The 17,309-nt window shown below is 54.2% G+C and overlaps 1 protein-coding gene across 2 annotated transcripts in view; it reads left to right on the top strand.

The window, feature by feature from the left end:
- Positions 1-1,167: 1,167 nt before the first annotated feature.
- PCBP4 (poly(rC) binding protein 4) overlaps positions 1,168-17,309 on the top strand; it is a gene marked incomplete at its 3' end in the record, with an annotated part of 33,857 nt that continues 17,715 nt past the window's right edge. For both annotated transcript variants that reach the window (XM_034775953.1, XM_034775952.1), the window contains 1 exon segment: positions 1,168-1,309.

The following is a 17,309-nucleotide window of genomic DNA, read 5'->3' as shown; positions in this document are numbered from 1 at the left end:
TAGTGGAAGAAATAGGGCCTATTTTGCGAAGATGAGTATTGCCAGAAAGCTAATGCGACAGCCAGGAAACCAGAAACATTCAGCAGAGCCATGCGGCAGCCTGGGAGCAGCTGCTGTCTGGAAGGCACGACAGGATCAGCTCTCGGGGAGACGTGTCTGCACCAGCCACTAAGTGATCATACCACATGACAGCACTGACAGCCAGGATCTGACGGGCTGGTATTCAGGCTTCTAACTCCCTTTGTGGCAGTGAAAGTTCGGAGCCTAAATACCTTTGTGGATCTGGACCTGGGGGGCTGCAGAGCCACATGGTTACAGCGGTGGGTCACATCTCATGACAGGCTCATGACATCTTGGGGTCCTTTCCAGTCTGCATTGCAAGCCTTCAAGAGCTACAGCAATGCTGTTTCCTATTGTCACCGGGTGTCTAGTGTAAAGGGGGAAGCTCCAGGATTTGAGCTGCGCCTGGGCATCAAAGCCCTCTTCCTTTGCGAGCTACGGGTGGCCAGAGAATTGCCAAGCACCCCTGTAGGACCTCTCCCTCCAAGCCCCATGATGCTGCTTTGATTCTATAGACCATGGGATCCACTCCATCCCTTGGCGACCTATCCATCACAGCCTGGTGAACGGCCACTGGGCCCCATCACACACTCCAGACCTGTGCAGTAGCAGTCTGCATGGAACCTCCAGAACAGAGATACAGCTCCCCCTAGGCCTGTGCAGTGCAGGATGCAATCCAGCCCCTCACCTACCCAAGGCCCTCATCCCTAGAATTCCCCTCCACCTGGGTTAGCAACAGCGAGCACCCAAGGGTTGATGGTTGGGTGGCACACTAGTCACTGCTCTGTGACAGGCAGTGAGGAGGGGAGAGAGCAATGGAAAGGGAAGAGCCCGCCCTGTGCCAGGGACCCGTGCCTGGCCCGCTGGCGGTGTCCTTGACGCTGGGCCGGCCGCACTGGCTGCTCAGTTACCAGGAAAGAATGCAATTACAAAGGGCGAGCATATGCCAGCGGAGGGGGGCTGGTGGGGATGGGGGATGGAATGTCCCTGTCCTTGGCAGATGGCCTTACCCAGTATGCATTGTTCCTTTTAGTGTCTCCTTTATCCGCTGTAATTGGATCCTAGAGGGAGGGATAGAGGCTGGGCGGGATGGGGGGGGGGGGGGAATATTCCCGAGCCTTTGGCCTGTGCCTCGCCTGTCAAGCATTTCATTGTTCTTGGCTGATGTCACTCCCAGTTGTTACCAGCGCCTCTCCGGGTGACAATGTGGGACTAAGAGGTGCAGCCAGCCTGGGGACAGACAGAAAAGGTAAGCGAATGGGGGAGATCTGTAACTCTGGGGGTGCCGGCAAGGCAGAGAGGGAGCCCCGGCGGTGGCACCGCAGCAAAGGCAGGGTGCGCGGTGTTACTGATTGAGATAGCAAGGGAGCTATATAGTCTGCCCGGGGTGGGGGTGAAATAGTGACTGGGCAATGGAACTGGGGGTGAGGAGAGGATATGCGAGCCCCAACATCTGCTCTGTGAGGTGAACATGAGGCGACTTTGCTTTGCATGCCCCATGGCTCGCTGAGCGGGACACAATGTTCCAGCCCTGTCCCAGGCGGCTCAGTGACACGGGGATTCGAGAGGAGAAAGAGCTAAAGTTTTCCTCCTCTCGGAGCCATGTGTTTCCCTGGCAAGAAGCTCCAAAGCCACCTCTGGGGGCTGGGAGAAGGGAGCTGTTCCCCGAAACCAGTCAGAAGGGTCTGATGACGCCTCCAAGTTACCTCCCAGCCCTGTCTTAGTTGGAGCCGAGAAGTTCCAGAGGTCAGGGAGCATATAAGGTGCCAGAGGGCCAGTCCCTGGTCCAAGTGGCAGGTACCCAGCGCCCAGGGGCACTTGCAGACTCACATGCCAGGAAGCAACAGGGTCTCCAGAGGACCTTTGTCTCTCAGCACAGATTTGTTCTCATTGCCAGGGGCTGCACAGGGCTCACCGAGAGGATTATTTTAGTGTCCAAGCAAGGAAGGGGCTGGCAGCGCAGGCTGCAGCCGGACACAGCACTCCAGGCATTCAAAAAGCTTCCCACTCACACAGCTCTGCCAATGCTCCTCGGTCCTAACCCACTACCCCCTGCTACTCCTTTCCCAGCACCTTGCTCCAGCTCAGTGGGGCCCATGCTCTGCTCTGCTGCTGAGACCTGCACCCAACTCCTGCTAGCGGGCCACAGGCCCGGCCCTGCAGTCTCATTCCAGCTCTGGGTCCCCCCTACCCAGCTCAGCTGGTGCCTCTCAGTCCTATCTTGGCCTCACCATCCAGTGGCCCTAAATCTGACCTCACTGCATCTCCTGTTCCTCTGGGCCTGAGCCCCCGCACAGCTCTGCCAGTGCCCCTCATTCCTATTTCCTGCCACCCCTGGTGCCCCTGAGCTGGGATCACCACTGTGCTGAATCAATGAGGACAGAGATCCAGGGGAGTCAGCGATGAGGCCGTCCAATTCATTCCACTGGTGACCCAACCCTGGCCTCCTGTGGGGGAGCCTGCACGTGCCACCTGCCGCTCCACAGCTGCAGATTGCTTTCATTCTTCCAACCCCGCTCCGTCCTTTGTTCCCATTAGCCACCCAAATGCCATTCGCTGCAGGCATTGCTGGGCACCTTGCTCACACAGACCCGAGCACTACTCACATGACATAAAAATAATAATAATGTGCATAGCACTGGGCACTGTGCCAGGCTGCCTGAGCCCACAAGGGAGGTGTCATGTCTGGCAGGGCACTCCTACCCACAGTTGGGCCCCCCCCAAATCCCACCTATATAAAACTTCCTCTGGATGATCCACAAAGCCATATTATGGTGCATCTCCAGGGAAGTCAATGAGGTGAACGTGGCCCATGTGTCCATTTGGCTGGCACAAAGGGAGGGGTGTAGAGGCAGTTGAGCCCCTCCACTTCCCAGGTGAGGTTTCCTGTTGAGCAAGATGAGCCACCACTAGATCAGCCTGCTTAGATTGGTTTGCCCAGCTGTGCGCGAGAAGGGTTAATAAGGACCACCAAAGGTTGATGCCACATTCTTTGGGCGGGAGCTGTATCGTGGGAACCCAAAGCTCAAAGACCCTCAAATTTGGACCACCGACCCTACCCCACATCTCCATGAGACACATCGATTTTCAAGACAATCTGAGTCAGCATGAGGATTTTAGGGCACTTAGAAAAAAATCAGCTGGTAAACAGTAAGCGAGTCTTAACCTTAATTAGAGCGGTGCTACCGCCCCACTCTAATATTATCAGCCAAAGGGGTGTGTAAGGGGATGGGTCCCAGAGATGGTGGATTTAGAGCATCACTGCCATCAGCTAAGCTTTGCATGAGACGGGTGCATCCCAAGCCGTGACTTCAACATTTCCCTGCAATGGACATGACAAACTGGGGAAATCTCTGGCAGGTTTCACCCCACTCCCCACATTTCTGCTCTACATGAGTCTTCCAGGACCAGACCTTCCCCCCCACATAGCTAGAATCCAGATCCTGCGGAGAACCCCCTACCGCTTAACCTCAAGACAGAACTTTCCAAGGGACATCTCCCACCACGTGACATCTTCCCAGGAGACTCCCCATCAGCTCCAATGGGATGCTCCATGGCCATTCCCCTCTCCCAGCACCAGTGGAACATTCCTCCCCATCCCCTTTCCAGGTGTGGGGGACACTCCCAAGACCCCCTCCCCACCTCACCAAAGGACTCTCCTCCCCAGCAGACTCTCAGCCCTGAGCTGCCCAAGGGTTTCTAATTCCCCTCTGGCCACAATCATTTGCCCATTTGTCCTTTGAAAGCCTCACATCCTCCAGCCTGCCTCATTCATGTTAGAAGGGAAGCAGGGACCAGCCTTCAGAGCATCTGTAAAGTGATCCTGCGAATGACCCCCCCCCCCCGGCCCTCCTCACCAGGCTAGGAACACATGGTGAATTGTTCTCGGCCCCTGGACGAGAGCACCCTCCTTCCTGTGAAAGCTGGGGGCGGGATGGGGAGGGCTAAAGAGGAAGCTACCCACACGCACAAACTTTCACTGCAGCTGGGGAGCTCTGTTATACCCTTTGTGTGCTGGAGAACATTGGGGCTCAGAGAGGGTTAGGGGCACAAAGACTTGGTGTTCTGTATACACTGCATAGCCATCAAGGGCTTCCCCAATCGGCACTTCCTGGTGGCAACTGTGAGATTAGAACTCAGATCCTCAGGACAAAATGCACACACAGAAAGCCCCTGTACCCAGATGGCCAGTGACTGGCCTGATTTCTCTATGCTGGTTATTAGGACACCAATTATCCCAGTTCAGTTTAGGGGTGCACAAAACGTAAGGATTAAAACCCAATGATCTAGTGATCTGAGCATAGGACAGGGGGCCAGTAGCTCCCGAGTTCTAATCTTGGCTCTGCCACTTTTGCCTTGGGCCTGCAATGTTGTCTATCAGTGCCTCAGTTTCCCCATCTAATGTGGGGACAATAGTGACCTATCCCTGGGGAAGCCATGAGGATTGTAAAGCACTTTGCAGGGAAAGGCGGCTCATTGTCATCCCTGCTACCCCAGACTGATGCGCTTGGAGCGGCGGGTCATTACACCTGGTCCTGCCTGGGCTGCCAGGGCCCTAGGTGGAAGGGGAGGGGTTGACTCAAGAGAGGCAGAACAGACATCCAATCAAACGACAGAATGCCACAAGGTCTGGTGCATACCTAGCACAGTAGCGCACACTAAGCGGCGTGCACACAGCAAGCTGCTTCTCCAGCTCGCCTCTGGGCTCCTCCTCCTAACGGGAAGAATGTGCTGGGCTCAGCTGACTCCCACTGGATCTAATGGCCCCTGGCAGGCAACCTGCAAGCAATCCTTAGCAAACTAGGCTGGTGCCTTTGTAGCGGCTCTGTGGTGTGCTGGGAAGGGCAGGACAGAGTTGTGGGGAGTCAAAGGATATTTTAGAGATACCGGGACCGTCAAGCCAGGTCACCCCTGTTTTGCTACAGTGCCCCCCAGGTCCTAACCCTTTAGTGAAAGGGGGGGGGCGGAGGCGGGAGAAGGCTGGATCTCTCACAAAGGCTTCCTTTCTCCACAGTGTAGATTAGTCATTGCCGTTCGGTACGCAGGAGCAAAGACAAACAGCAAACAAAGGCAGATGTGAGTGGATAGTCTAGCATAGAAAACAAGCTGAACAAGATGGGGGTGGGGGAACGTAAAACTTCTCAGTCCTGCTTGTGCCATAAAGAAGCCAAGAGGGGCATGCTCCCCTCCTGCCCCCAATCGAGCTGCTCTTATTGAAAAGACAAGGGCCATATTTCAGACACAGGACCCCAAGCACCATGGCTTCCATGCAATAAGGTCCCAACAGCTGACCCACATGGCAGGAATAGTCACGCTGCGTTCACCCTCGAGCTCAGGGCACTTTGCAAACACTCACGAAGTTAACTCCCCTCAGGTCTACACTACAGACCTACATGGGTCTGACTGTGTCGCTGAGGGGTGTGAAAAATCCACGCCCCCGAGCGACACAGTTATACCAACATTACCCCGGGAGCAGCCTCTCCTGCCGGCATAGCTACTGCCTCTTGGGGAGGTGGATTAATTACACCAACGGGAGAAGCTCTCCCAAAGCATCTTGCAGCTGTGGCACTGTACATGAAGACAAGCCCTGAGTGAGGGGAGCAGCACAGTCTAAGGTGCTCCTCTGGCTCCTGTTACCATAGCACAGGAGCACCTAACAGCCTCTAACATATTCATCCTCAGCAGGGCAGGGAAGTACTATCACCCCCATTTCACAGATGGGGAAACTGAGGCACTGAGCGGCTATGTGACTTGCCCAAGGTCACACTGAGCAGGGCATTGAACCCAGGTTTCCTTAGTCACAGGCTAGCACCTAACCACTGGGCCATCCATTCTTTCCATAACACTTGTATTACAGATGGGGAAACTGAGGCACAGAACCTTGTCCTTAGCTGCACAGCACATCAGTAGCAAATCCAGTCACTTGATCCCTCCGTCCACCCCTTCTTCCTTGCCACAGGAGCAGGGGGATACGGCCAGAGATGCTCTTCTCCTGGGCAGCCAATCGTCCTGTCACTCGACCCAGTCATCTTGGTCAATATGCCACGTCTGTGGGGGACCCAAACCTACTGTCTTGGCAGGCCTGGAGCTGACACAGCTCTCTGCAGAGACCACAGCCCCTGCCCTAGAAATGCTCCAGAGCTCAGGATCAGGAGGTGGCAGGAAGAATGTTAAAAATAAAACACTTCCCAATGCCCCTGGGTGCAGTAGGCTCGGAACCCTGTGTCCAGCCCACCCCTCCTGCTTCAGGTCTAGCCATCTGCTGCTGCCAGCAGACCCCCAACTCCTGCTCACTGGGGGAGCTGAGGGGCTCCCCGGCCTGAGAGCTGTAGGGAGTCGGAACTGCCTTAGAGGCTTGTCGCACCATTAGCAGATCCACTCTGTTCCCGTCCCTCAGCAGCAGAGCCAGCTCCCCAGGGCTTTGGGGTATGCGAGCAGAGGTCTGTCTCTCTCTCCAGCTGGATCATATAAGCCCCAAGGGAAGCTGCTGGCCCCTGGCTGTCCTGCTGACAGTAAGCTGGGCACTTTGATCAGGGCTCCGAGCTCCATGGGCCAGGCACAGAGCGCTGCCCTGCCAATGGATCAGGCAGCAACAAGAGGTGTGGGCTGCTGATCCTTTTCATCCCATGACCTACTCTCTCATGCCATCTGCTCCCGTCCCAGGGTGCCAGTCGTGCCCACTATCTGCAGCGGCAAACACTACTTCCCCATTCCTGGGGAGCCAGGCACCCACCAGAACAGGGGGACTACCTCTCCCCTCCCAGCTAGGAGGCAGGAATGCCTCTGCAAAACCCACTGCTGCGGACAAAACCAAGAGCTGGACGCCAACTTACTTTAGTCGACCTAAAGCAGATCAAGCGAAGAGGGAGGGAGGGATCATCTCTGTAGGGGGCCTCTGATCTGCACCAGGAGGGGTCTTAGCAGACCCCTTCTGTGGTTGTGCATCAGATGCACTCTGACGTCACTCCGCTGACTTCCAGGGGAACCCACGTGCCCCCCAAATCCTCTGCTAAGACAAGGCTCCAGCCACGGAAGGGCTCCGCCTCCCATCCCCAGCCCAAGCGGGCAGAACCCACCTTGCTAAGATTCAGAGTAATGGGTCTCCAGCGCTAACACCGTTGATTTCGCTGGCCTGACTCTGGATCAACCCCTGCGTAAGGGGAGCTCAGAGCGGGGCCCAACTACCAACCGAGGTCTCGAGGGGTAACTGGGGCTAGAGGCTGGAGGAGGGCGACTGTCACTTACATGCAGGGGGTTACCCAGATCATCTGCTCTGCAGAGAGGCAAGAACTCCCACAGAGCCTATGGACAGGAGCAATGAGAGGGGTGGGGGTTCCCCCAGCAGGGACCGCCCCTTGGGATCAGACGGTGTATCTCACCATTGGTTTCCTGGTGGTCTTCTGAGAAGAGTGCATGCAAAGTTGCACCCTGGGGGGCACCTGCCCAGCTGCAAAGCTAGGAATTAGCTCTCATATCTGGGGGAGACGGGGGGGCATCTGGCCAGGGCTGTCTTGGGCTATTGCAAGTTGGGAGGGGGAGGCAGGAAGGGGTGTGGCCAGGGCAGCCCCATGTGCTGCTGGCTTCTGCAGGGGCTGCCATTGCTGATCTCCATTGGTCTGACTGCAGCAGTGTTTATCTTGTGGCTGCATTTTCCCACCCCTTACATGGCCCAGCAGACCCCTATCACGTTATTTCAGCCCCATAGACATCTCCTGGACCATGGAAAATCCGCGTTCCTTTACGAACACTAGCCCGTGAGTGCATGGTCAGTGCCCGTCCACAGGGAAACTCAGCAGCCAGCCCATGCCTGCAGCACTGCCACACCCGCTCAGCAATGCCTGCTGGAGTGTGCGCTTACGCTGGCATCCATTGCCTTCCTGGGCACTGCTGGCACTGAACTGTGGCACATGCAGCTGCTCTCCCCTCCCCCCACACATACACTTCCTGCAGGTCTGACTAACCTGATTGGCTCTAGGGGGGTGGAATGGCTGTAGACACAATTCAGGAAAGCAAGATGACCTCACCCTCTTCAGCAGCCACGCCAACCAACCCTGGACTGCCCGGGGCTCTGTAATGGGGGAGCTGTTCAGAACTGCTAGGCCCTGGCAGGATTGCATTGTGGGGCTTGGCTCCCAGTTGCTATACATCAGCTTCGCCCAATCAAAGTTGGTGCAGCTCCACTGAGAATCCAGCCCCTGGAGTGCTGCCCAGGAAGGGAGCTGAAGGAGACACCCCCTTAGCACCCCACACAATCACTGCTGCATGCAAGAGATCTATCCCCTCTCCCAGCCTGTGTTATCATCCTCTTCAACCAAGCCTGGCACGCCATCTCCTGAATTGGAGTCCAAATAAGCGCCCCCATCCCCCGAGACCCTTTGATGGGATAGTTGCTACCTGGGACAACTGGTTGAGATCAGAGGAGCGGCTTGACCATGTCTGCATTTACACAGCTGTTGCCTTCTTGCTGGGTAAACTAGCATTTTGTGCCTGGTTTTCTTTAGGATTCACAGAAGGGAATCCAGGGGCTTAAGTATTTTGACCCTGGATATTAAGCCACCCAAAGGCCCCTCCCCCTCTGCCCCCCCCCCTCCCCGAGTACAACCGTGTCAGGGTGGTTCAGAGCAGCGGGACCCAGGTGAGGGCTGGATCGAGCACCCCGGCTCGCGTGGGGGTTTGCATTCCATGGATGCTTCCCCTGAAACTTGGCTAGGACATCACAGATTATTGGCAGCGGTGGTGCCGAGCGCCGGGGAAGGGGTAGGGGGCTCGGTAAAGGTTGCACAGAGGGCAATGCGGGCTCACATGTGGGTGCGGGGGACAAACAAATGCACATGGAAGCCCAGGGATGTGCCCTTGAAGAAAAGCTGGCCTCTTGGAGAATCAGTCTCCCCAGAAAGGAGACCAGAACAGGAGGGCGAGCTGGCTACAAGGACAGATCTGTCATATACAAAGGCAAAGCAAAATATAGCAAACCAGACACTAGGGCCCCTCTGACCCACAATCAATGGGCAGCATGGGAGAAAAAGTGGGCGGTGCTCTAAGATGCCCCACCCACAAGTCCAAGCCCCATCCATAAAACCAAGATATAGTCATGAACCTCAATCTTGCCCACAAGCTAAAACCCAATACATGCCCACACTCTCAGCCCCATCCACACAACCAAACCTCACTATTACAAGCCACCCCTACAATTCCAAACCCCACCCACAAGCCAGAACCCTGCCCAGAATCCCACACCCCACCAGTCACAAAACATGCCCATACTCCCAAACTCCATCTACAATCTAGCACCAGATGCTTCTGGCCCAATGATCAACAGGAACAGTTCACCGTATACATGCGCCCAGTCGTCGTAATAGTTCCGGACTAACTTCTCACTTGGATGGGCAGCACAGAACTTGGGTGCAAGGCTGGCTGGCTGCAAACACAGCCGCAGGTCACATTTGGGAAGCCCCGGCCAGTACAGTCCATCTGACCCTGGATATGCAAACACCTCACCAAGGGAAAGGCAAGATTAGCTGGCTTCCTTTAAGAAGGCCAGGGCAGTGTGTTGCTCAGCTGTTTTTATTATAGGCATTTCAATAGCACCCATCACCTTACTGTCTGGGCACTTTTAACATTGAACTCTTTAAATGACAAACAACATTTCCCAAATATAAGGAGCAAAGCCCTATGTTGATCTTGCAACATTTATCAGGCAGCAACTTTGCCATCAGCCTGAATGCAAGGGGTGTGGGCGGGAGCTGGTGCTAACAGAAACCTAGGCACAGTTGCAGCACTCACAGGACACAGGGAGCTGGATTAGGGCCAGGTCCTAGGTATCTAGGCCTGGCAGTCTGGGAGAGCCCAGAACAGTGAGAAACCCAGAGCCTGTTCAGGGAGAGGTGGAAGGGGAAGATCAAAGAGCCTGAGGAGGGACAGAAGGAAGAATCCATTTGAACAGGGACAGGGAGCAAGAGCTCAGAGCCCTGGGAGCATGTGGCTGAGGAGAAAGGGAATGTGGGAGGGGAAATTGATGTGTTCTGGGAAGCGCACAGTTTTGGTGGATCCAGCCCTGTTTAGTTTTTAACCACCCCTGCCTCTGCCACTGTGCTGCCCTCATCCAGTAACATGCCATTGACATCAGCGCAGCTGGTGAGTAGGTCAGAAATGTAGGTGGGTGCCACCCGACGCTCCTCACCCAGGGGGCGTAACACCTACAGACCGCTGGGGAGCGCCCCAGCATGGCATTCCCCCAGCACGGCATTCCCCCAGCACGTACCCAGAGCACTGGGCTGCACCGCACACCACTGCCTCTGGGATGCATCTTGCATAGCTGGACTAGTTAACAACCAAGTAAATAAGGACAAATAAATCAGTGGCTCTTCCACTGGCCTGCTGGGCGACCCTGGTCACTTTTCTGCCTGTGCCTCAGTTTCTCCATCTGTAAAATGGGGATAATGATACTGACCCCCTTGGTGAAGTGCTTGGCGATCTACTGATGGAAAGAGCTGTATAAGGGTGAGGCATGATCATCAAGGGAGGGCCAGAACTAGGAACCTTCACACAGATGGCAACGTCCCAGAGATAAAAATATGATGTACTCTGGGCGTGCCAGGCAACCCCTGGGCCCGAGTGTGTTAGCTGGTCGTTGAGCCCTTGGGAAAGGCCAATCCTTGTCGTGTTCATTACCTTGCTGCTCCAAAGAGTAGAGATGGCCGAGCACAGGGAGGGCGAGGGTTAGGGGTGGGCTGGTAGGACATGGGGCAGAGTTACCCAGGTTCTAGTGAAGGTACCAGTGCAGAGGCTAAAGGGAAGATTGTGCCTCCCCCTATTCAGGGATTTAATGGGGACCCAGGTATGAGCTAGGGCAGCCCTCAGGGTTGTGCCTCTGGATCAATGGGGCTTTGCAGGGCATAGGATGGCTGAGGTGCGGGTCTAACCTTTACTACCCTTTCCTCTTCTCCCCTTGCCTCTGCTCTGTGCATGGCTTGTGCCAAGTCTGTTGCAGAAGAAACGGAGAACTGGCACAGCCAGCTGTGCACCGGTGAAGGAGCATCCCACACTGGCGGTACTCTTTAGGGAGCTGGCACAAGGAGCTGCGTGGCAGCTCACAGCATCTAAATCTGCACTCAGGCCCTCCAGCTGCAACAGACCCTGCTTCCGAAAAATCTGCCAGCCCCAGACTCAGCCCATATCCACCAGAACCTTTGGCCGAGACTCCAGTCCCATCTGGATTGCTCTCCATCACACTCCTGCACACCAGCCTCGTCCCTGCGCATGCACATCTAGCAACCCAGAGCATACGACAGGCTGTACCTGCTTGCCCAGCTGGATACATATTCATCTCGCTGGGACATGGGGCTGGACGGGAGTTAGAGGTAGTGGCGTGTGCATTGGGTTTGTTTGCAGAATGGAGCTGATGAGGCAATATTATCCTTAACTATTACAGTCCCCTTCTTCCCGCACCTCAGCTTACCTCTCTGTGGGTGCACAGACCAGAGTGCTGTCATTTCACACAATGTGACTCAGTTAAACCTCAGGACTATTGTAAACCCTGCCCGGTAGGTATGAATAGTTCCCAGTCAACTTCAGAGGGACGGCCGGCCGTGCAGTTTCTTAGGGCAGGTGTAAACTACAAATGTAGAGCAGTGCCTGGCAAAGAGGCCTTACGCCAACGGGAGAGAGCTCTTCCGTCAGCTTAATAACTCCACCTCTGCAAGACACAGTAGCTGTGGCGGTGGGAGAAGCTTTCCTGCCGACACGGGGGTTAAGGTGGGTATAAATGCGTTGCCCAGGGGTGTGGATTTGTCACTCTCCTGAGCACCGTAGTAAGTATGCAGTGTAGACCAGGCCTTAGAGAGACAAGGGGGGTGAGGGAATCTCTTTTATTGGACCCATTTCTGTTAATGAAAGAGATGTTTCGAGCTACTCAGAGCTCTTCTTCAGGCCGGAGTTCTGTGTGCTGTATCTGCACAGAGCTCTGTGTTAGCTCAAAAGCGTGTCTCTCTCACCAACAGCAGCTGGTCCAATAAAAGACATTACCTCACCCACCTCGCCTCTCTGATATCCTGGACAACAGGCTACACTTTCTTAGTAAACAAACATTCCATGCACACTGAAACGAGACAACATTGTAAGTTATAGCCCAATACTAAGAATCACTTTTAAATTCAAGTTGTTAGGCAGTAAATCTGATGGTGTTTCTCATACACTTTGATGCTATTACATATACTCATAACAGTTACACTTCTCTATGTCAGTACACACACACAAACCCATTCCCTCTGAGTGGCTCTAGGAGATGAGTTCTCAGTCTTTACAGAGTGACCATACTATGTAGTGTGTGTGTCAGCTGGACTTGTCCAAGCCCGGGGAGAATAGCAGCATCTCAGCCCTTTCAAACACTTCAGAACCCTGCCAGCAAACAGACAATCTGGGGATCTCCACAGCGAGCCCCGGTCCAGCTCACGTGCTAATAACTGACTGCTCCTTACTTGCTGGTGAATCAGAAACCTGTCATCGGTATCCAAAGTGGTACATGGATTGGGATCCGCATATAAAATAGCCAGTCCCTGGATCTCCATAAGGCACTCACACTATCTGCACCCCATAAGCCCCGCCAGGTGAGGTAAGAATGTAGAAACTCACCACTCCCTCAGATCTGCCCCATTATCTGTTGAACAGAGACAGAATCCCTGCTTCGAACAGTTAGCGGATAGCTACATGAAGTTCCACAGACAATGTAGCCTTTGTAGGTGAGAGATGCTTCCCCATAGCTCTCCCTCCAGGTCCATAAAACACTGCCTCATGGATCAAACCTTATCTTAATGGAGAGCTTCCCTAGTAGGAGAAGCCAGAATAGCACTCACCTGTATTCAACATGTTACAAGAACCTGCCACCAAGCACCTCCTCATCAGGGTTGCCTTTAACTCAGGGGTGGGCAAACTACAGCCCAGGGGCCACATCCAGCCCTTCAGACATTTTAATCTGGCCCTCGAGCTCCCGCCAGGGAGCAGGGTCCAGGGCTTGCCCTGCTCCAGCACTCCAGCCAGGGAGCAGGCTTGGGGGCTTGCCCTGCTCTACACGTGCTGTGGTACTGCACAGCTCCCGGAAGCAGTGGCATGTCCCCCCTCCGGCTCCTTCATGTGGGAGCAGCCAGGGGGCTCCACGCACTGCCCCGGCCCCAAGCACAGCTCCACAGCTCCCATTGGCCAGGAACTGCAACCAATGGGAGCTGGGGGGGGGTGCAGATGGGGCAGTGCGCAGAGCCGCCTGGCCATGCCTCTGCTTAGGAGCCAGAGGTGGGATATTGCCGTTGCTGCCAGGATCTGCTTGAGGTAAGCGCTGCCCAGAGCCTGCAACCCAGCCCCCTGCCCCAGCCCCAGCCCTGATCCCTCTCCCGCCCTCCGAATCCCTCGGTCCTAGCCCAGAGCACCCTCTGCACCCCCAACCCCTCATCCCCAGACCCACCCCAAAACCTGCACCCCCTACCAGAGCCCTCATCCACCCCTGCAGCCTGAACTCCTCATTTTTGGCCCTACCCCAGAGCCCCCACCCCCATCCCGGGACCCCTCCCCCCCCCCTTCCACACCCCAACCCCCAATTACATGAGCATTCATGGCCCACCATACAATTTCCATACCCAGCTGTGGCCCTTGAGCCCAAAAGTTTGCCCACCCCTGCTTTAACTCCTTATTTATACCTTTCCCCCATCCCCTACTGTGCTCTGATTGACTGAGCTCTCAGAAGTGACTGGGTGTGGCCAGTTGTTGTACTTAAAGTACTGCACAGGATCTTTTCAGGGGGAATAAGGCAGAACGCCACATTTATTAGTAATACATGTATTTATTAACACTGTATTATATGCATATAATATATTACACTTACACACACACACACACACACACACACACACAAAAACCCATTTTGTCTTGTTGTTACCAATTAGTTGCTCCCCTTAACTTTACTGGCCAGGTGAGTTAGATGGGGGAGGGGGTGGAGCCGGGCTTCTGCCGATCCGGATTGATGCTTCCATGTTGACAAGACGAGACCCAGGGTCCTCTGCAAGACACCTTACTTTTATAGCAGCTTTCCTCTTATGCAAATCTGTACCAGATTTAAACTTTGTGTCTGTGTCCATTGGTCCTTTGTGCTGCTTTTTTTTGAGTGTTGTTTCAATGCTGCAAAGAGGGTGTTTTCAAAAGAAGGTGCTTGCTTCTAACCCCTGAGGCCGTCAGTATGTTTGCTTGTCTTTAATGAGCCCACTTGACACCTTTTATTGTTCTTGGGTCTGGCTTCCAGCCCCTCTCCAACAGTTGAGGCTGTCTGGAGGTGCTGCCTTTTATGCCTTGCTTATTCACACCTTATTTATTTAACAGGGCAATTGATTAAGAGTGGCGGGGGAGAGCTCTTGTTTTACTGCTAGCAAAAAGAAATTTTTCTTCTATCTTATTCTATCCTTAGGGGCTATAATATTATACCAAGGGCAATGCAAAGTTTCTTCTAAATGAGGCTTAGATACAAAGTTCCATGAAAACAGAGGTTACACGTGGGTAGACCCACCACAAGGTTATATGAAGAGGCACAATGTAAAGACATATGAAAATTATCAGAGATTGATCTACACAGTCAGGTGGCTTGCCCACAATGAAAACTTCCTCTACAGCTTCAGAAACAGCTACTGAACATGTTTGGTAATGACCACGCTCTACTTCAGGGTGTTTCTAGGCCCCTGGGTGCTGAGTTGCCCTGCTCAGATGGGCAGATACAGAGTATGCCAGCTGCAATCCGCATCATCTCCCCATGGCTCCTCTCCTGTGCCTTAGGCCAAACAAAGTCAAATGCTGCAGTGTAAAGCAGGCGGGTTACACTTGCTGATATGATGCCAGTCTGAGTGTGGAAGTGAGCTAGTGTGTGCATGATTGGGTCACTTGGGCAGAAGTACGGAACTGCTCCAGGTTCCATCAGGGGGAGGGTTTGATGTTCAGCACTTCTGGAAATCAAGGCCCATGCTATTATGGTGCCTATGGCTCGAGGGCATGTGACTGGTGGATGTCTTAGCTGGCAATTCTCTGGATTTGTGGTTGTGGTGGAGACACTTGCTTTAACTGGGAGTAAACGGAGTATTTTGTTGTGGGGAACGCCCACCCATATGCTCTTCCAGGTCCTGGGTGTGCAGCAGCTGTCTGATTGGCAATCCCTGACCCTGGAGCTGGGCTGGCAGCATGGGATGGAAAAATGTCCTGGCAAGATACAGCCCTGCACAAACTGAAGTTATTAAACAATAGCCGCGGTGCTCAGACACACAGGGTGCAAGGTGCAGTCTGTAGGAAATCAATGTGTGTCCAGGGACACACTGGCAATTGAGCATTGGTGGCACAAAAACAACTGTCAGCTGTTGTGTCCCAGCCTCCGGGAGCCTGTCATTAATACACTCGGGCGGATGGGGAAGGTACAGAGCTAGCAGTTTTACTGAACACATCCAGCTTTGCCTGAAGTCTGCTTGGGAGTAACCAGACACCCCTATCATGTCCTGTTAGCGCTGGCTTGGATTGCGCAAGGGCCGTCTTTATTTTGGGTGTTTCACTCGTTGGTCACGGATACAGAAGGGATCAACCCAGAGCTTTATCTAATATGCTCATTTCATAAGGCATCTTTTAGACACACTGCAGTCCACCCACGCTGCATGGTCTGTCATGCTGTGTAGTCATTCACTGCCCTGCACAGTGGGGGTAGGGAAAAGTGGCTGTGTAGCTCCTAGATTAGCCAGCGTAAGGTAGAGCAGCCTCATAGAATATCAGGGCTGGAAGAGACCTTGGGAGGTCATCTAGTCCAATCCCCAGACAGATTTTTTGCCCCAGATCCCTAAATGGCCCCCTCAAGGATTGAGCTCACAATCCTGGGTTTAGCAGGCCAATGCTCAAACCACTGAACTATAAAGTAAAGTCTCCAGGAGTGTAGGAGAGGAAGGGTGGGGAGGTCTTCTCTGTAACGTACAGCATCAACTCTGCCTTCCAAAGTGGCACTGGCAAGCAGGCAGGCTCCTCAGACATTACAGCTACAGAGTATAGAACACAAAACCGTAAGAGATACACAGCGTGTGCCACAATCACCCAAACATTGCAGCTCTTATGGTGTTAAATCCTGCTGCCCTCCAACAGACCCTGCATAAAACAGGCTTTGCACACTAGGAGCAAGGGGATGGAATTCTGCTCCTTAAGCCAACAGCAGGGCAAGGAGCACATGTGCGTGTACACGTGTTTCACACACACAGCAGATCCTCCTTTATGGCCAGCGTCACACCCGCTCCCTTGCACACCAGCTCCCATAATGCCCCTCCGAGCAGCGTCTCTCCTTAGCATGGAGGATGGGCCAGGAGGCCTCCCCACGCAGCGGAGCTGCGATTGTTCCTTGGCGTTTCAGACTTTTCACGACTGCACAGTGTGGGCAAGAGCTGGCCCGATAGGTTTGGTGAAAGCTTTAGCAGCAGCCAGTAAGCTCCCTTGCAGGTGACTCACGATTCCAACGCTGGCATTAATAGTGCTTCTTGTTTCCATGCTCTCTCTTTAGCCCCTTTATTAGCAAACCTCTGAGCTGATCAGCCTGTTCGTTTGGTGTCCCCAGTGCCCTCTGGCCATGCAGAGCCTCAGTCACCGCTCCCCCAAAGCTGCCTGTGTTCTCTTGCCATCCACTATCTTGGATGCTTTCTTGGGGACCCTCACAGGCCAGCCCCACTGTTTGCTGGGTCAAGGCAAAATCAGTGCTAGGACCATGTATGTCACCTTGCTGACAGTGCTGACGAGCCGGATGGCTCCCAGGGCATGGTGCCGGATTCCCAGGCAGGCTCACAAGGCCAAAATAAAGCAGGACAGCAGAGGCGATAGGGATCTAAGCCCCGGGACGCTAAGAGAGGGGTTACAGAGGGACTGTAGCCGGCACAGAGGGAGCAAAGAGCCTGCAGTGAAGCAAGAATAACTCTGATGGTGGTGAACCACAGCCCTGCTGGGAGAGGGCTTCTGCCCACCACAAGGGAAGCTGAACCCAGCCATAACGTAGCTGGGGGCCTTGGGCTTAGTCAAACCATAATTCAGAGGATTGCCATTCACCCCGCCATTCTCCCTCGCCTTCCTTACCTAAGTGAAGTCACTCGGATCCCTTACATCTCAGACACACCCACACACAAACCCTCTCCCCTGGACTGGAGCATCCTCCCACCGCCAGCACAGTGCAGCGCATGGACAGTGCTCAAAGGCTGGGGGCAGCAACA

Source organism: Trachemys scripta, chromosome 7, assembly GCF_013100865.1.
Source record: "Trachemys scripta elegans isolate TJP31775 chromosome 7, CAS_Tse_1.0, whole genome shotgun sequence".
Lineage (NCBI taxonomy): Eukaryota > Metazoa > Chordata > Testudines > Emydidae > Trachemys > Trachemys scripta.
Note: the sequence above shows the minus strand (reverse complement) of the source record. Positions and strands in the feature narration are given on the sequence as shown.